Raw genomic sequence first — 13,913 nt, forward strand, 5'->3', positions numbered from 1 at the left:
CAGCCCCACCGCGCCCAGCACCTGCGCAGCCCAGCGCCCAGCACCTGCGCAGCCCACCGCGCCCAGCACCTGCGCAGCCCAGCACCCAGCACCTGCGCAGCCCACCGCGCCCAGCACCTGCGCAGCCCAGCGCCCAGCACCTGCGCAGCCCAGCACCCAGCACCTGCGCAGCCCAGCACCCAGCACCTGCGCAGCCCACCGCGCCCAGCACCTGTGCAGCCCGCCGCGCCCAGCACCCTGCGCAGCCCAGCGCCCAGCACCTGTGCAGCCCGCCGCGCCCAGCACCTGCGCAGCCCGCCGCGCCCAGCACCTGCGCAGTCCAGCACCCAGCACCTGCGCAGCCCGCCCTGCCCAGCACCTGCGCAGCCCAGCACCCAGCACCTGCGCAGCCCAGCGCCCAGCACCTGCGCAGCCCAGCGCCCAGCACCTGCGCAGCCCGCCGCGCCCAGCACCTGCGCAGCCCAGCGCCCAGCACCTGCGCAGCCCAGCGCCCAGCACCTACGCAGCCCAGCGCCCAGCACCTGCGCAGCCCGCCGCGCCCAGCACCTGCGCAGCCCAGCGCCCAGCACCTGCGCAGCCCAGCGCCCAGCACCTGCGCAGCCCAGCCCCCAGCACCTGCGCAGCCCGCCGCGCCCAGCACCTGCGCAGCCCAGCACCCAGCACCTGCGCAGCCCGCCCTGCCCAGCACCTGCGCAGCCCAGCACCCAGCACCTGCGCAGCCCAGCGCCCAGCACCTGCGCAGCCCACCGCGCCCAGCACCTGCGCAGCCCAGCGCCCAGCACCTGCGCAGCCCAGCACCCAGCACCTGCGCAGCCCACCGCGCCCAGCACCTGCGCAGCCCAGCGCCCAGCACCTGCGCAGCCCAGCACCCAGCACCTGCGCAGCCCAGCACCCAGCACCTGCGCAGCCCACCGCGCCCAGCACCTGCGCAGCCCGCCGCGCCCAGCACCTGCGCAGCCCAGCGCCCAGCACCTGCGCAGCCCAGCGCCCAGCACCTGCGCAGCCCAGCGCCCAGCACCGGCGCAGCCCGCCGCGCCCAGCACCTGCGCAGCCCAGCGCCCAGCACCTGCGCAGCCCAGCGCCCAGCACCTGCGCAGCCCAGCGCCCAGCACCTGCGCAGCCCGCCGCGCCCAGCACCTGCGCAGCCCAGCACCCAGCACCTGCGCAGCCCGCCCTGCCCAGCACCTGCGCAGCCCAGCACCCAGCACCTGCGCAGCCCAGCGCCCAGCACCTGCGCAGCCCACCGCGCCCAGCACCTGCGCAGCCCAGCGCCCAGCACCTGCGCAGCCCCAGCACCCAGCACCTGCGCAGCCCACCGCGCCCAGCACCTGCGCAGCCCAGCACCCAGCACCTGCGCAGCCCACCGCGCCCAGCACCTGCGCAGCCCAGCGCCCAGCACCTGCGCAGCCCAGCGCCCAGCACCTGCGCAGCCCAGCGCCCAGCACCTGCGCAGCCCAGCGCCCAGCACCTGCGCAGCCCGCCGCGCGCAGCACCTGCGCAGCCCGCCCTGCCCAGCACCTGCGCAGCCCAGCACCCAGCACCTGCGCAGCCCAGCGCCCAGCTCCTGCACAGCCCACCGCGCCCAGCACCTGCGCAGCCCAGCGCCCAGCACCTGCGCAGCCCAGCACCCAGCACCTGCGCAGCCCACCGCGCCCAGCACCTGCGCAGCCCAGCGCCCAGCACCTGCGCAGCCCAGCGCCCAGCACCTGCGCAGCCCGCCGCGCCCAGCACCTGCGCAGCCCAGCACCCAGCACCTGCGCAGCCCACCGCGCCCAGCACCTGCGCAGCCCAGCACCCAGCACCTGCGCAGCCCGCCCTGCCCAGCACCTGCGCAGCCCAGCACCCAGCACCTGCGCAGCCCAGCGCCCAGCACCTGCGCAGCCCAGCGCCCAGCACCTGCGCAGCCCGCCGCGCCCAGCACCTGCGCAGCCCAGCGCCCAGCACCTGCGCAGCCCAGCGCCCAGCACCTACGCAGCCCAGCGCCCAGCACCTGCGCAGCCCGCCGCGCCCAGCACCTGCGCAGCCCCAGCGCCCAGCACCTGCGCAGCCCAGCGCCCAGCACCTGCGCAGCCCAGCGCCCAGCACCTGCGCAGCCCGCCGCGCCCAGCACCTGCGCAGCCCAGCACCCAGCACCTGCGCAGCCCGCCCTGCCCAGCACCTGCGCAGCCCAGCACCCAGCACCTGCGCAGCCCAGCGCCCAGCACCTGCGCAGCCCACCGCGCCCAGCACCTGCGCAGCCCAGCACCCAGCACCTGCGCAGCCCAGCGCCCAGCACCTGCGCAGCCCGCCGCGCCCAGCACCTGCGCAGCCCAGCACCCAGCACCTGCGCAGCCCACCGCGCCCAGCACCTGCGCAGCCCAGCACCCAGCACCTGCCCAGCCCGCCCTGCCCAGCACCTGCGCAGCCCAGCGCCCAGCACCTGCGCAGCCCAGCGCCCAGCACCTGCGCAGCCCAGCACCCAGCACCTGCGCAGCCCGCCCTGCCCAGCACCTGCGCAGCCCAGCACCCAGCACCTGCGCAGCCCAGCGCCCAGCACCTGCGCAGCCCACCGCGCCCAGCACCTGCGCAGCCCAGCGCCCAGCACCTGCGCAGCCCAGCACCCAGCACCTGCGCAGCCCACCGCGCCCAGCACCTGCGCAGCCCAGCACCCAGCACCTGCCCAGCCCGCCCTGCCCAGCACCTGCGCAGCCCAGCGCCCAGCACCTGCGCAGCCCAGCGCCCAGCACCTGCGCAGCCCAGCACCCAGCACCTGCGCAGCCCGCCCTGCCCAGCACCTGCGCAGCCCAGCACCCAGCACCTGCGCAGCCCAGCGCCCAGCACCTGCGCAGCCCAGCGCCCAGCACCTGCGCAGCCCAGCACCCAGCACCTGCGCAGCCCACCGCGCCCAGCACCTGCGCAGCCCAGCACCCAGCACCTGCGCAGCCCACCGCGCCCAGCACCTGCGCAGCCCAGCGCCCAGCACCTGCGCAGCCCAGCACCCAGCACCTGCGCAGCCCACCGCGCCCAGCACCTGCGCAGCCCAGCACCCAGCACCTGCGCAGCCCGCCCTGCCCAGCACCTGCGCAGCCCAGCACCCAGCAACCTGCGCAGCCCAGCGCCCAGCACCTGCGCAGCCCGCCGCGCCCAGCACCTGCGCAGCCCAGCACCTGTGCAGCCCAGCGCCCAGCACCTGCGCAGCCCAGCACCCAGCACCTGCGCAGCCCAGCGCCCAGCGCAGAATGAAGTGGGCGTGGGGGTCTCTGCGCTCACACCCTGTGGTCGGGACAACCAGGTGGAAACCAAAGCTCTTCGTGCAGAGCCCCGGCCTTTGGTGACACGGGAGAGTTCCTGGAAACCAGATCCCCTGGGAGCCCTTAGATGCCGGAGGCTGGCCTCTGCGGAAACAATAGGACTCTGTTCAGGAGCTGTGCTTTTTATGAGGTCACGGTATTTCCATATTGATAGTTTCAATAACTGTAAAGTGTGAGGGGAATCAACGCACCGTGCGATGAAAAGTACTGAAGGAAGAAATAGATCAAAAGCATTAGATATAGTGTCACCTGGAAATGACTTTTCATTCCGTATTCAGAAACGAAAAAAAGCATAACGCTGAGGTTTCCGTAGTGTAGTGGTCATCACATTCGCCTCACACGCGAAAGGTCCCCGGTTCGAAACCGGGCCGGGAAAACAATGATCTTATTTTGCAAGCTCTTCCTTCACAAGGATATGCAAATGTTTACCTGTCCCCAACGGCTTCACCTGGGTGCTTTGTCTGGAACTCACCTTCCAAGCAACTGGCATCCAGGCTAAACAGAGCGCCGCCCTCCCCTGCGCCACGCCTGTTCCTAACAGCCCTGCCTGCGAAAGGCCGCCTGGCTGCCTGCAGCCTTCCGGGAAGCGGAACAGGTTGCCAGGATTTCTAAGGATTTCTAAGCAGGAAATCCTATCCCAGAAGGACAAGAATATTTTCGAAGTTTATTTCTTTTCTTCCTTTTCCTCTCCTTTCCTACCTGCCCCTTCCCTCTCTCCCTCCCTCCCTCCCTCCCTCTCTCCCTCCCTCCCTCCCTCCCTTCCTTCCGTGGGTCCAGGGGGTCTCAGGTCTGGCTCCCCCTCCTAAGGGACACTCACCCCGCAGCGCGCAGCCGCCTGCCTCCCCAGGAAAGGAGGTAAAACGTCGCAGACCTCCCTCAGGGGAACCGCGGACAGGTGGCTTGTAAACTGCCTTTTAGTCCGGGCTGTACGCTTCCTACAGTCACCTCACCACACCCCATTTACGGGCTTCAGGGGATCCTAGAAAAACCCTGTTAGGAAGGGTCTTTGTCCGAGCCCCTTGCTGTTGCCCTCGTTCCCCGCCCCTTGGCCGAGCGCTGCCTTCGCTCTCTGAGCCGCCGCCTGCGGGGACCCGCTCCTGTCTGGAAGGCGCAGCAAGCAGAGCGTGTTTCTGACGCGGTACCGAGAGCTCCTCTGGTCTGCGGCGACCCCAAACTCCGCCCTTCGGGAGCTGGGGAGGGACAACAGGCGGCCCCCAGCCAGGAGCGCAGGGCGCCAGAGCCGCAGGCGCCAGCTCAGGAAAGGAGAGTCCCGGGGAGATCCGGGGGCGCCCATACCGCCCACGTGGAGGGGGTCGCGGCCTTCAGGGACGAGCGGGGACGCGGGGAGCGCGTGGGGACGTCCGGGAAACTCGGCAGGAATTCTGCTTGTCCTACAGCAGGGAGCAAAGCGGCTGCTTTAAGAAGAAAAAGAGGGACCACCAGAGAGCAGCCCCTAGAGCTCGGCCGCTGGTAGGAGCCTCGCAGGTGGCTCGTGAGGCAGAACAAGTGGCAGAGGTGCACCGCGTGGAAGAAGAGTTCAAGTTAGAAAGGGGCGTGCACCTGGCACAGCAGAAGTGAAGGTTCTTTAAGCCATCGCGCGTGCCCAGGTAATGATCAGTTAGAAGCCCTGGCTTGGGCGGGGGCAGCAGCTGCCTCAGTCTGGAGGACCCACCCCTGGGTGGGACCCTAAGACTGGGACCCCGTGGAATAAGTACTCGTTCTTCTCCACCCTGGCCGGTTAGCTCAGTTGGTTAGAGCGTGGTGCTAATAACGCCAAGGTCGCGGGTTCGAGCCCCGTACCGGCCATCCTGGGATGTTCTGTTTTAGGTGGTTTCTACACCGCCCACCTCTAACTCCGAGGCTCTCTCGGAAAATCAGGTCCCGTCCTTGAAGAACCATTTCTCGCTGAGAATTAACGATGCTAACTGACATTGTCATTTCACCAGACATCCCTGGTGGCCCTTGCCCTAGGCTTAGATCTTTTCGTTGATTCTCACCCGTGCCGACAAGACCGAGAAAAGGATCCGCACGTGCTTTTTGTCCCATTGGGATACAGATTCATGCAGAGAAAACGAAGCTGTCTCTTGTTTCCCTCTGAACAGGAATTGTACCACTCCCTCACTGGCTCTTCACCAGTTCCGTGAAATATGAAACGAGAGATTTAAAGTTACACGTGACAATGAATTTTATTAACATTGACAAAATAGGAAAGAAACAAAGGGCTTCGTTTTGAATATTCTGAAGATTGGTTCAATAGGTGGAAGACTCATTTTTTGAGAGGGATTTAAGGTTTAGTTTTAGGGTTAGAATTGCATTCAAATATTTAAACGTTGAAAGGTATAAACAGGTATGGTGAAGGGCTCGTCTCCTTATGCCTCATCCATCCAATAATCATTTTCCAAAAACTCGCCTAGGGAAACGCTATGCTCACTTGCTCATTGGTCCTCCTTGCTCTTGTCACTTAACAACCCTGTATGGAAAATCTGTTTCATCAGTATTTCTGTCTTTTTTATGTATTTGCCGAACTGGCTACTGGGCAAATAAGTACCACACATATTATTCCACAATATTGAAAATGGAAGCAGATTCAGGCCTCAGAATCCAAATGGGTTGATTTCCTGAGCTCTTTAGATGTGATGGAATCTTAAAAATATCATCCGTTCACTCTAAATTGTAATCTTAATTATGCATGTTGGCAGGAGGATGAAAAGAGGTAAGGGCAAAGAATAAGTTGATTATCCCTTCGTTAAAACTGATGGTCCCTCTCACTAAAGCCATCTAATCAAGGATCAGGCTGAATTAGTCTGGCCATCAATCTGGATTTTTCCCTTCAGGCCTTAGAATTATATGCAATACTATAATAGCTGAATATTCCCATGACAAGAGTCATTTCAGCATTAAGAATTTGGATTTTACTGCCAATATCATGTGACAGCATAGTTGTATATATGCATATGCTCTAGCCTGCCAGTACCATACGAAAGAGTTGAAAGACAAAAGGAGAATTTACATACGTCAACTGGCTCATAAAAACAAGAAAAATGTTCAAGTTTAATTTGTGAGTGGAAGAAAAACATTTTTCTAAATTGAATTTTGATGTTTAGGTCCTTTGGCATGAATAGTGAAACATCCAGCATAAGAAAAGGGAGGCTGACTATTGTAGGAAGATACAAATGTGTTGCATTTAATTGCTAAAGTCTGGCAAGACAACCAAAAGAATAAGATAAACACAGAGAAAATGGAGCAAGAGATAGGCTGGGAGAGAGGCTGCAGTTGATCAACTTCTTTGCCTCTTTGTTGGCCATGGAAACTCCATGTTCATAGTTCACTCATTTGGAAGGTTTTGAATCATTGCAGAGGAAAGTTATCACAGTTGTTTCCTTTATTTCCCTTGGGGACAGAAGAGTCTCAGAGGAATAATGAAAGAAAAAGTAATAATAAAACTATTTGTCATTGGAAATATTTTAAATTGGATCAATTCCATTTTAATGCTACACCCATTGATAGACTTTTTCAAAACTGGCACATAATATTAATATTTTATTTGCTAAAGAAATATTACAGTGGAGTTTGACTATAACAAGGTGCACAGGAGTTGAAGTGACTATTTACTGTATCACTGATATTTTAGGTGGGTATACAATGGGCATGAACAATTTCATGTCTACCCAATTTTATGTGTATATATCTGAGCAGGCTAGAAAGGTTTTGGGAGTTAACAGTACTGTAAATAATTTAGAAGTATTTGGTTTGGAGTTCTTGGGCATCCATCAAGTCCTAGCATTAACCTTGATCTTGAACAATAAAATGACCCCAGTGCCATTATCGTCAACCTGTATTTCTCCATCTAAATCTTCAGGATTGTGCTCATTTGCAATCAATGTCCTCACTTTAACAGCAGACACCTGCAAGGTTAAGATAATAGTTTCCATTGTAACTAATGGACATTAGTTAGACTTCAGTCTGGTTTTGGTGGATCTCAAGTCTGTGGCTGTGCAAATAATGATTTTCTTTTAGAGCACACAAAGAAACTTTCACATCATTCATGCAGTGTTTAAGTTTCAAATTTGCAGATTTCAGCTCATCTCTTTCTTTCGTAACTGTATCCAGCATATTCAGGAACAGCCAGCCAACATCATTGTTACTTTTTAACTCCACAAAACTCTGTTATGGTGTCAAAAACACTCTCACCCTGATCCTTGCCTCTTATAAACATGGAAGTAGTTATATCCAGTGCTGATATTTTGCACATTTCTATTGTCAACTCAATAAACTGCCAGTGGGTTTTTGATTATTGGAAACAGAGTTATTTGTGTCCCAGAATCTAATAAGGTAGCAAGCCAATTGCAAAAATGCCAGAGCCAATTCAGAAATCCTATTTTTAAAAATCTGTTCTATAAGAGCTACCCCTGGTACCAAACTGTATTAGTCAGGGTTCTCTAGGGAAACAGAACCAACAGGAGATATCTGTAAACAGTAAGAGATTTTATAAAACTGTCTTATTCGACCATGGGGATTCATAAGTCCATATTCCGCAGGGCAGGCTACTAGCCGGGCGCTTCGATGAAGGTCCTAGGTGAGTGCCCCAGGAGACGCTGGCTACCTGAATCAGAAATGAGAACTCTCTCTCTGAAGACTGAAGTCACTTTTCCTTTTAAGGTCTTCAACTTCTTGGATGAAATGTCACTCATTGCTGATGGCAGTCTCTTCAGCTGGTTGTAGATGTAACCAGCCATTCACGCAGTCAACTCACTGATGATGAAAGTCCATGAGATGCCCTTGTGCTACGCTTAACGCAGAGCTTGCTTTACCGAACAACTAGGCACCTGCTTGACCACATTGACCCATTAGCCTCACCACCACATATGCTATTGCATTTGGCTTGTAAAAAAACTAATAGAATACTAGCAAAATCAATTAATATAACTGAGATAACCTTGGAAATTAAAATAATAGGTACTAATTAATTATTCACCAAATTTTCAGGAATATGATTAATGAATTTTAGCTGTCAATAGTAAATGGCTATTGAAATGTCAAAACAGAGTAAAAAAAGTTTTGTTTTCAAAGACATATGCATTGAAAAGTTGAGGAAGCAAGTTATTTCATAACAGAACTTATACCAGAAAAGACAAATTTACATAATTCGGTGGGAATCTAATAAGGCCAACATTAAAATGCTGGATGAATAAAGTAAAAATTTTTTGTTCTCAATATAATAAGTTGACTTATTGACGTTAAGTTCATGATACTGAAGAATCTTCTGCCTGTGCCAGGTGCTTGTCCCTTTCTAACTTTAACTCTTCTTCTAAGCAGCACACAGAGGCCTTTGCCACTTCCTCTGCCTCAGCATCCACCTGCAAGGCTCGTGCAGCCCTGGTAGAGCTACTGCCCTCCAGCCGACTCTCTTCTGTGTAAGTGCAGCTGCTCTGCCACCTGCCGTAGCACAGCCCGTATCGTGGACATTTTGGGCCTCCCCAAACTCTCTCAGCAGTCCCCACTCACCCAGAGGGCAGCCTCCCCTCCCCACATGGAGGTCATGGGCGAATCCGGGATTTCCCCGACTTCTCCTTTTCCGGGGTGCATACCTGCTCATGCCCGTGGAACTTCGTCTCCTGGAATTGTTCCAACCCAAGTCCTGAAGGGCATGGGATGCGGCTGCTGCAGGACTAGAGGACTCGCTCCACGGGGTCAGACACAAGCTTTATTTATTGGGACTCATGGACTCAAGAGGGGCTGAGAATGAAGAAAGCACTCCCCAAAGAGGTGGGAAAATGAGGGCGATAGAAAGGGTCTCAGAACAAAGACCCTTCATCACAGAGTTCTTCCTAGGATCCCCTGAAGCCCATAAATGGGGTCTGGTGAGGTTACTGTAGGAAGGCCGCGTATAGCCTGGACTAAAAGGCAGTTTACAAGCCCTCTGTCCGCGGTTCCCCTGAGGGAGGTCTGTGACGTTTTACCTCCTGTCCTGGGGAGGCAGGCGGCTGCGGGCTGCGGGCTGCGTGCTGAGTGTCCCTTAGGAGGGGGAGCCAGACCTGAGACCCCTGGACCCACGGAAAGAAGAGGGGGAGGGAGGGAGGCAAAGAACAGTAAAAGCTTTGAAAACAATCTGGTATCTCTGGACGCGAATTTCCTTTTTAGAAATCCTTAGAAATCTTTTAAGCCTATTGAGTTTTCAGGTTTCCTGTAGGGGAAGGCGGCCCTGTGTTGAGGCTGGGGAATAACCCGTTGCTTCCAAGTCCAATTCCAGACAGAGCAGCAAATAAGTGAACAAAATTATTTATACTGTTTCCGCCCGGTTTCGAACCGGGGACCTTTCGCGTGTTAGGCGAACGTGATAACCACTACACTACGGAAACTGCTGGATGCTACGCTCTTCCTCCCGATAATGAAATGAAAAGATATTTCCAGGTTGCACTAATCAGTTTAAATCTGTTTTTTCTTTTACTACTTTGCAACTCACGGTGCATTGATTTCCTTCACAGTTTCTACTTATTGAAACTATCAATATGGAAACGCCACGACTCATAAACAAGCATTACTTATCAGCAACGTCCCAATTTTTTTCACGGAGGCCAGGCTGTCGCCCAAGGCTCCCAGGGGTTGGATTTCAAGGAACTCCTCCATATGACCGTGGGCGGGGTCCCTGCATACAAACAGCTCTGACTTCCGTCGTCTTGGGGCCCAATGGGCTGTGCTCCGAGATTCCCCCTCCCCGCCGCCTCCGTTCTGGCCGGCGCCCCTCGCCCCTCGGCTGAGCAGCTGCTGGCGGGGTGGGCTGCGCGCTGACTGCCGCGTCCCTCCCCCGGCCCCCCCTCCGGGTCTGGAAGGTGCTGGACAACGAGACGCTGCTCGTGCCTCAAATCCCTTGTGCCGAGTCCTGACAGCACAGCGCGACTTCTGCATCTCTTCACGTACAGCAAAATCGACTAAGACCTGGGCTAGTCAGAATCTTGCAGAAAACAGGAAAGAAAGGCTGCATTTCTCAGCTGGTAAGATCTTAACACTTTTTCCTGAAAGCAAATCAGCAGAATAAGGGGCATTAAATGGACATTTTCCTCCCTCCCTCCCTTCCTTCTCTAAAATTTGATTAGCTGTTAAATTTAAAGAAAGTGGGGCCCTAACAGACACCTAATCACTTACTCCTTCATTAGTCCCCTGTAACGTCTGCTTGTCCTCTACGAGCCCCAGTCCCGTGCCTGCGGAGTCCTCATTAGCTCCACCAGTGCCTGCTCATCTGACCCTGGTCACCGATGATGGATCTGCTGGCCCCTGTGGGCCCTGGCACAGCATCTGCACTTCCCGTGTCGCTACCTGCTGTGCCTGCCCAGCCCACATTAGCTGCCCTCGTGTCTGCTGGCATCTGTGCGCCTGCTGATCCCCCAGCCCCACACCCCTCCCCTTTTGGCTTCCAGCACAGCCTAGTCCTCCTACATGTACCGCATCACTGTCAAGAATCTCTGTTTTAGCAGGAGTATCTCACAGATTAAGCCAGCTGGGCAATGGGTCATGCGTTTGACTTTGGAGGAGCACAGTCCTGGAGAGGGAGGTGATAGAATCATGCCCCTCCCCCACCCCCACCCCAAGACATCCGCAAATCCTACCTCCAGGGCCTCTGCGTGTGAACTCACTTGTAAGTAGGACATTGGAAGATACTATTAAGATGAGGTCAGCCAGAGTCAGGGGGGGCTTTAATCCCATATGCCTCGGTTCTTGCAAGCAAAGGAATTTGGAGGTGACAGTGTAAGCCACAAGAGGAAGCAGAAAGAAGCAGGTGGCCCTGAGCTGCAGGCACAGCAAGTCACCACCAGCACGCTACAGCTTCAGAGAGCGCAGGGCAGCCAGGACCTGGTTTTGGACTTCTAGCCTCCAAACTGTGAACCTATAAGTTCCTATTTAAGCCAAAACATTTTTATAAAGGAAACAACGTGTAGCCAACAATTTATTTGGTCCTGAGCTAAGCTTTGAGGCATCAAATATCCTGAAATAGTTCTCATGGGCTAGCAAGGAGCACGCGCACTGATTATGACTAAAATTGTACATAAAGGTCAATTATATTTTAAATTGCCAAAGGAAGTTGCAAAGATAAGTAATCATGACATTTTCACAGGGGCACAGAGAAGGTGCAGCTCTCCACCCCTAGTGAGCAGGGGAGGCGCTCAGAAGAAGTGATGCCTGAACTGAGACTTCACAGAAGGAAAGATTCCATTGGATGGGAAGAGGAGGAGAGGAGAGTCTGGCATCAGGGGCATCAAGGGAGAGGGGAGGCAGTGTTGGGAACAATAAACAGTTTAAGGCAGAATTGAGTCCGGGAGTGGGGAGACATGAGGAAAAATGGGGAAATATGGGTCAGATCTGGAAGATTGTGGAGGATTCATTTTAAACTTACTTTTTTTGTGTTTTCAAATTTTCATTCATTAACTTAGAAGGTGAACCGAATGTGTAGCCCAAATATTCCAAAGCTTAACTACCTGAAACATGTTTCCTTGAGGATAAACAGATCCGGGATTTCAAGAAACGTACAGGAGATTCCATTGCCTATTGAAAAACATGCTTCTTTTTCCCCACAAAACTCTGCATTGAGAGACTTTTTTTTTCTTCTTTCATACCAAATTGAAAGCTAGATGGAAGCTTCTGATGTAAGTTTCTTTATGTCCTGTCTACTGCAGCTGGACGGCTGGAATGTCCACAGTTCCCTTAACTGATGCAGAAGGAAAGCTTCTCTTCCCCGCAGATGCAACTGGAAGCCTCGGCTCGCGTCTCCTACAGGAGCACCACAGACTCTCACGCCAGGTCACTTCCTCCCTTTGCTCCTTTCGCCCCTCCCCTTGCTCAAGACCCTCGTCACCCTCCCGTCCCCGTGTCCCTGTTTGAGGTGAGGCGTCATTTCGGCTGCTCACAGCGTCACTGACTCGCTGAGGGGAACCCCGAGGCAGAGGCTGCGTCTCCTGCTGGAGCTGCGCGCGGCTCCGCGCTCCCCGGGACGCTCACCCCGTTCTCCACGCACAGCTCAGCTTCCTCGGGAAGGGCCCTCGCTCCTCCCGCGGAGCTGCTCCTGGAGCTCTGTCCACGTCCAGTTCTCCTCAGCCTGTGCTGGGGACGCGCCTCCGCTCCGCGCTGGGCTTCTCGTCTCTCGTGAGCAGGATCGGCGCCAGGGGACCCGTCGTCGTGGGCCCGGAGCGCGCGGCGCAGGCGCCTGCAGCGGTGCCCGCCAGCGCCAGCCTGCACCTGCAGGTGGAAAGCGGCCGGGACTCGGGCTCCAGCTGCAGGGAAACGCGATGGGGGCGGGGGGGGGGGGGATGTTTGAAGAAGAGAAACGACATTTTCCATCTCAACCTAAAGAGCTGTTTGGTGGCTGTGAAAATAAATTTAAGAGGCCAAGAATGGAGAAAAAAGAAGAGGAAGCGGCCGGAAAGGAGAGGCAGTGATGGATCAAAGGAAGGCTCCCGAAAAAGAGAGCGGAAGCGGGACCCACATGAAACGTGTAAGGCCTCAGACGCCCAGAGCGCTCAGTAACCGTTATGTGTTGGGCATCTCTGCCTTGGTGGGACACTTTGATTCGCACCAAATTTAAGTGGAATTGTAGGGAGGGTGAACGTCAAACATCACTAGTAGATAAAGCACAGATTACAGATCAGCCCCGAGGACTGCCAAGGATCTTAGTGAGTGTGGGGAGGTCGGCTGTGCGTGGAACTCTGTAAAGTGGAGATATTCCCAATCACGGACACTTAAGAAGAAAAGTTTTCCACAAAAGCCAAGCTGGGATTTGAAGCAGGATCTCTCATTTATTAGACAGTCACTTTGATCAACTAAGCCACAAAGCCAAGTTCCCATTCCCTGGTGTGTGGAAAAAGGGAAGTAAAGGAGGCTACTCATAGGCTGGATGATAGATTGCATGAAATATAAACGCACTTACTTAGTGCCTAGTGTGTGCTAGAAGCAGCCACGTAACCCCAGAGGCAGGCTTTTCCACCTTTGTACTGATAGCTGTAGCCCCAGAGCCTTGCAAAGTGTCTGGGGCATTGTAATCACATTATAAATATGTGTGGAAAAGGTGAATATACAGACACTAGACAAGAACATTGTGACCCGGTAGAAAGAGAGTTCACTTGCACATCTGAAGCCATTTACTCTTGTGATAGCAGGTGAAACTAATACCCTTTGACATTTTCAACGTTGTGTGCACAAGATGCAGAAAAGCTCATTTACCTCGCTTGGGTTATTCCCTTGGAACGATGGGAGCTGTGGGTGGTTATGCCTACGATTGTCTCTGATAGTACTTTTTCCTCCTCTTTCTAGGCTCCACATTTAGGCATGTGTGCTCCCCTTAGTTCTATGGCTAGTTTCTTTCCCGCTCAGCTGCTCTGCTCTCTTCACAAGGTCAGCTGTAGACTATCAGGCTCATCTCTTTCCCCAGCCTCTGCCGTGTCTACTGAGCTGTCTCTCTTCCTCCGCGTGTGAGTCTGTTTTTCTCCAGCCCACCAAAGGTGCAGGGGTGCCATGCCCGAAGGATGTGGCCAAGGCAAAGCCCTCATCTTAACTTAATCGAGTATTTAATTAATTACTTTTAATTTAATACACTCAAAGGGTATCATGTCCAGAGCAATAGCGCAGTTTGCAAAC

The 13,913-nt window shown here is 55.2% G+C and overlaps 3 non-coding genes across 3 annotated transcripts; 2 read left to right on the forward strand and 1 right to left on the reverse strand.

Annotated features, from left to right (window-relative positions):
* The first annotated feature begins 3,593 nt into the window (after nucleotides 1-3,593).
* Nucleotides 3,594-3,669, forward strand: TRNAV-CAC (transfer RNA valine (anticodon CAC)). The gene has a single exon. It is a non-coding gene; the product is annotated as a tRNA-Val (tRNA).
* Nucleotides 3,670-5,022: 1,353 nt separating this feature from the next.
* Nucleotides 5,023-5,096, forward strand: TRNAI-AAU (transfer RNA isoleucine (anticodon AAU)). Its single transcript has one exon. It is a non-coding gene; the product is annotated as a tRNA-Ile (tRNA).
* Nucleotides 5,097-9,576: 4,480 nt separating this feature from the next.
* On the reverse strand, nucleotides 9,577-9,649 carry TRNAV-AAC (transfer RNA valine (anticodon AAC)). The gene has a single exon. It is a non-coding gene; the product is annotated as a tRNA-Val (tRNA).
* Nucleotides 9,650-13,913: the final 4,264 nt, after the last annotated feature.

Source organism: Dasypus novemcinctus, chromosome 22 (genome assembly GCF_030445035.2).
Source record: "Dasypus novemcinctus isolate mDasNov1 chromosome 22, mDasNov1.1.hap2, whole genome shotgun sequence".
Lineage (NCBI taxonomy): Eukaryota > Metazoa > Chordata > Mammalia > Cingulata > Dasypodidae > Dasypus > Dasypus novemcinctus.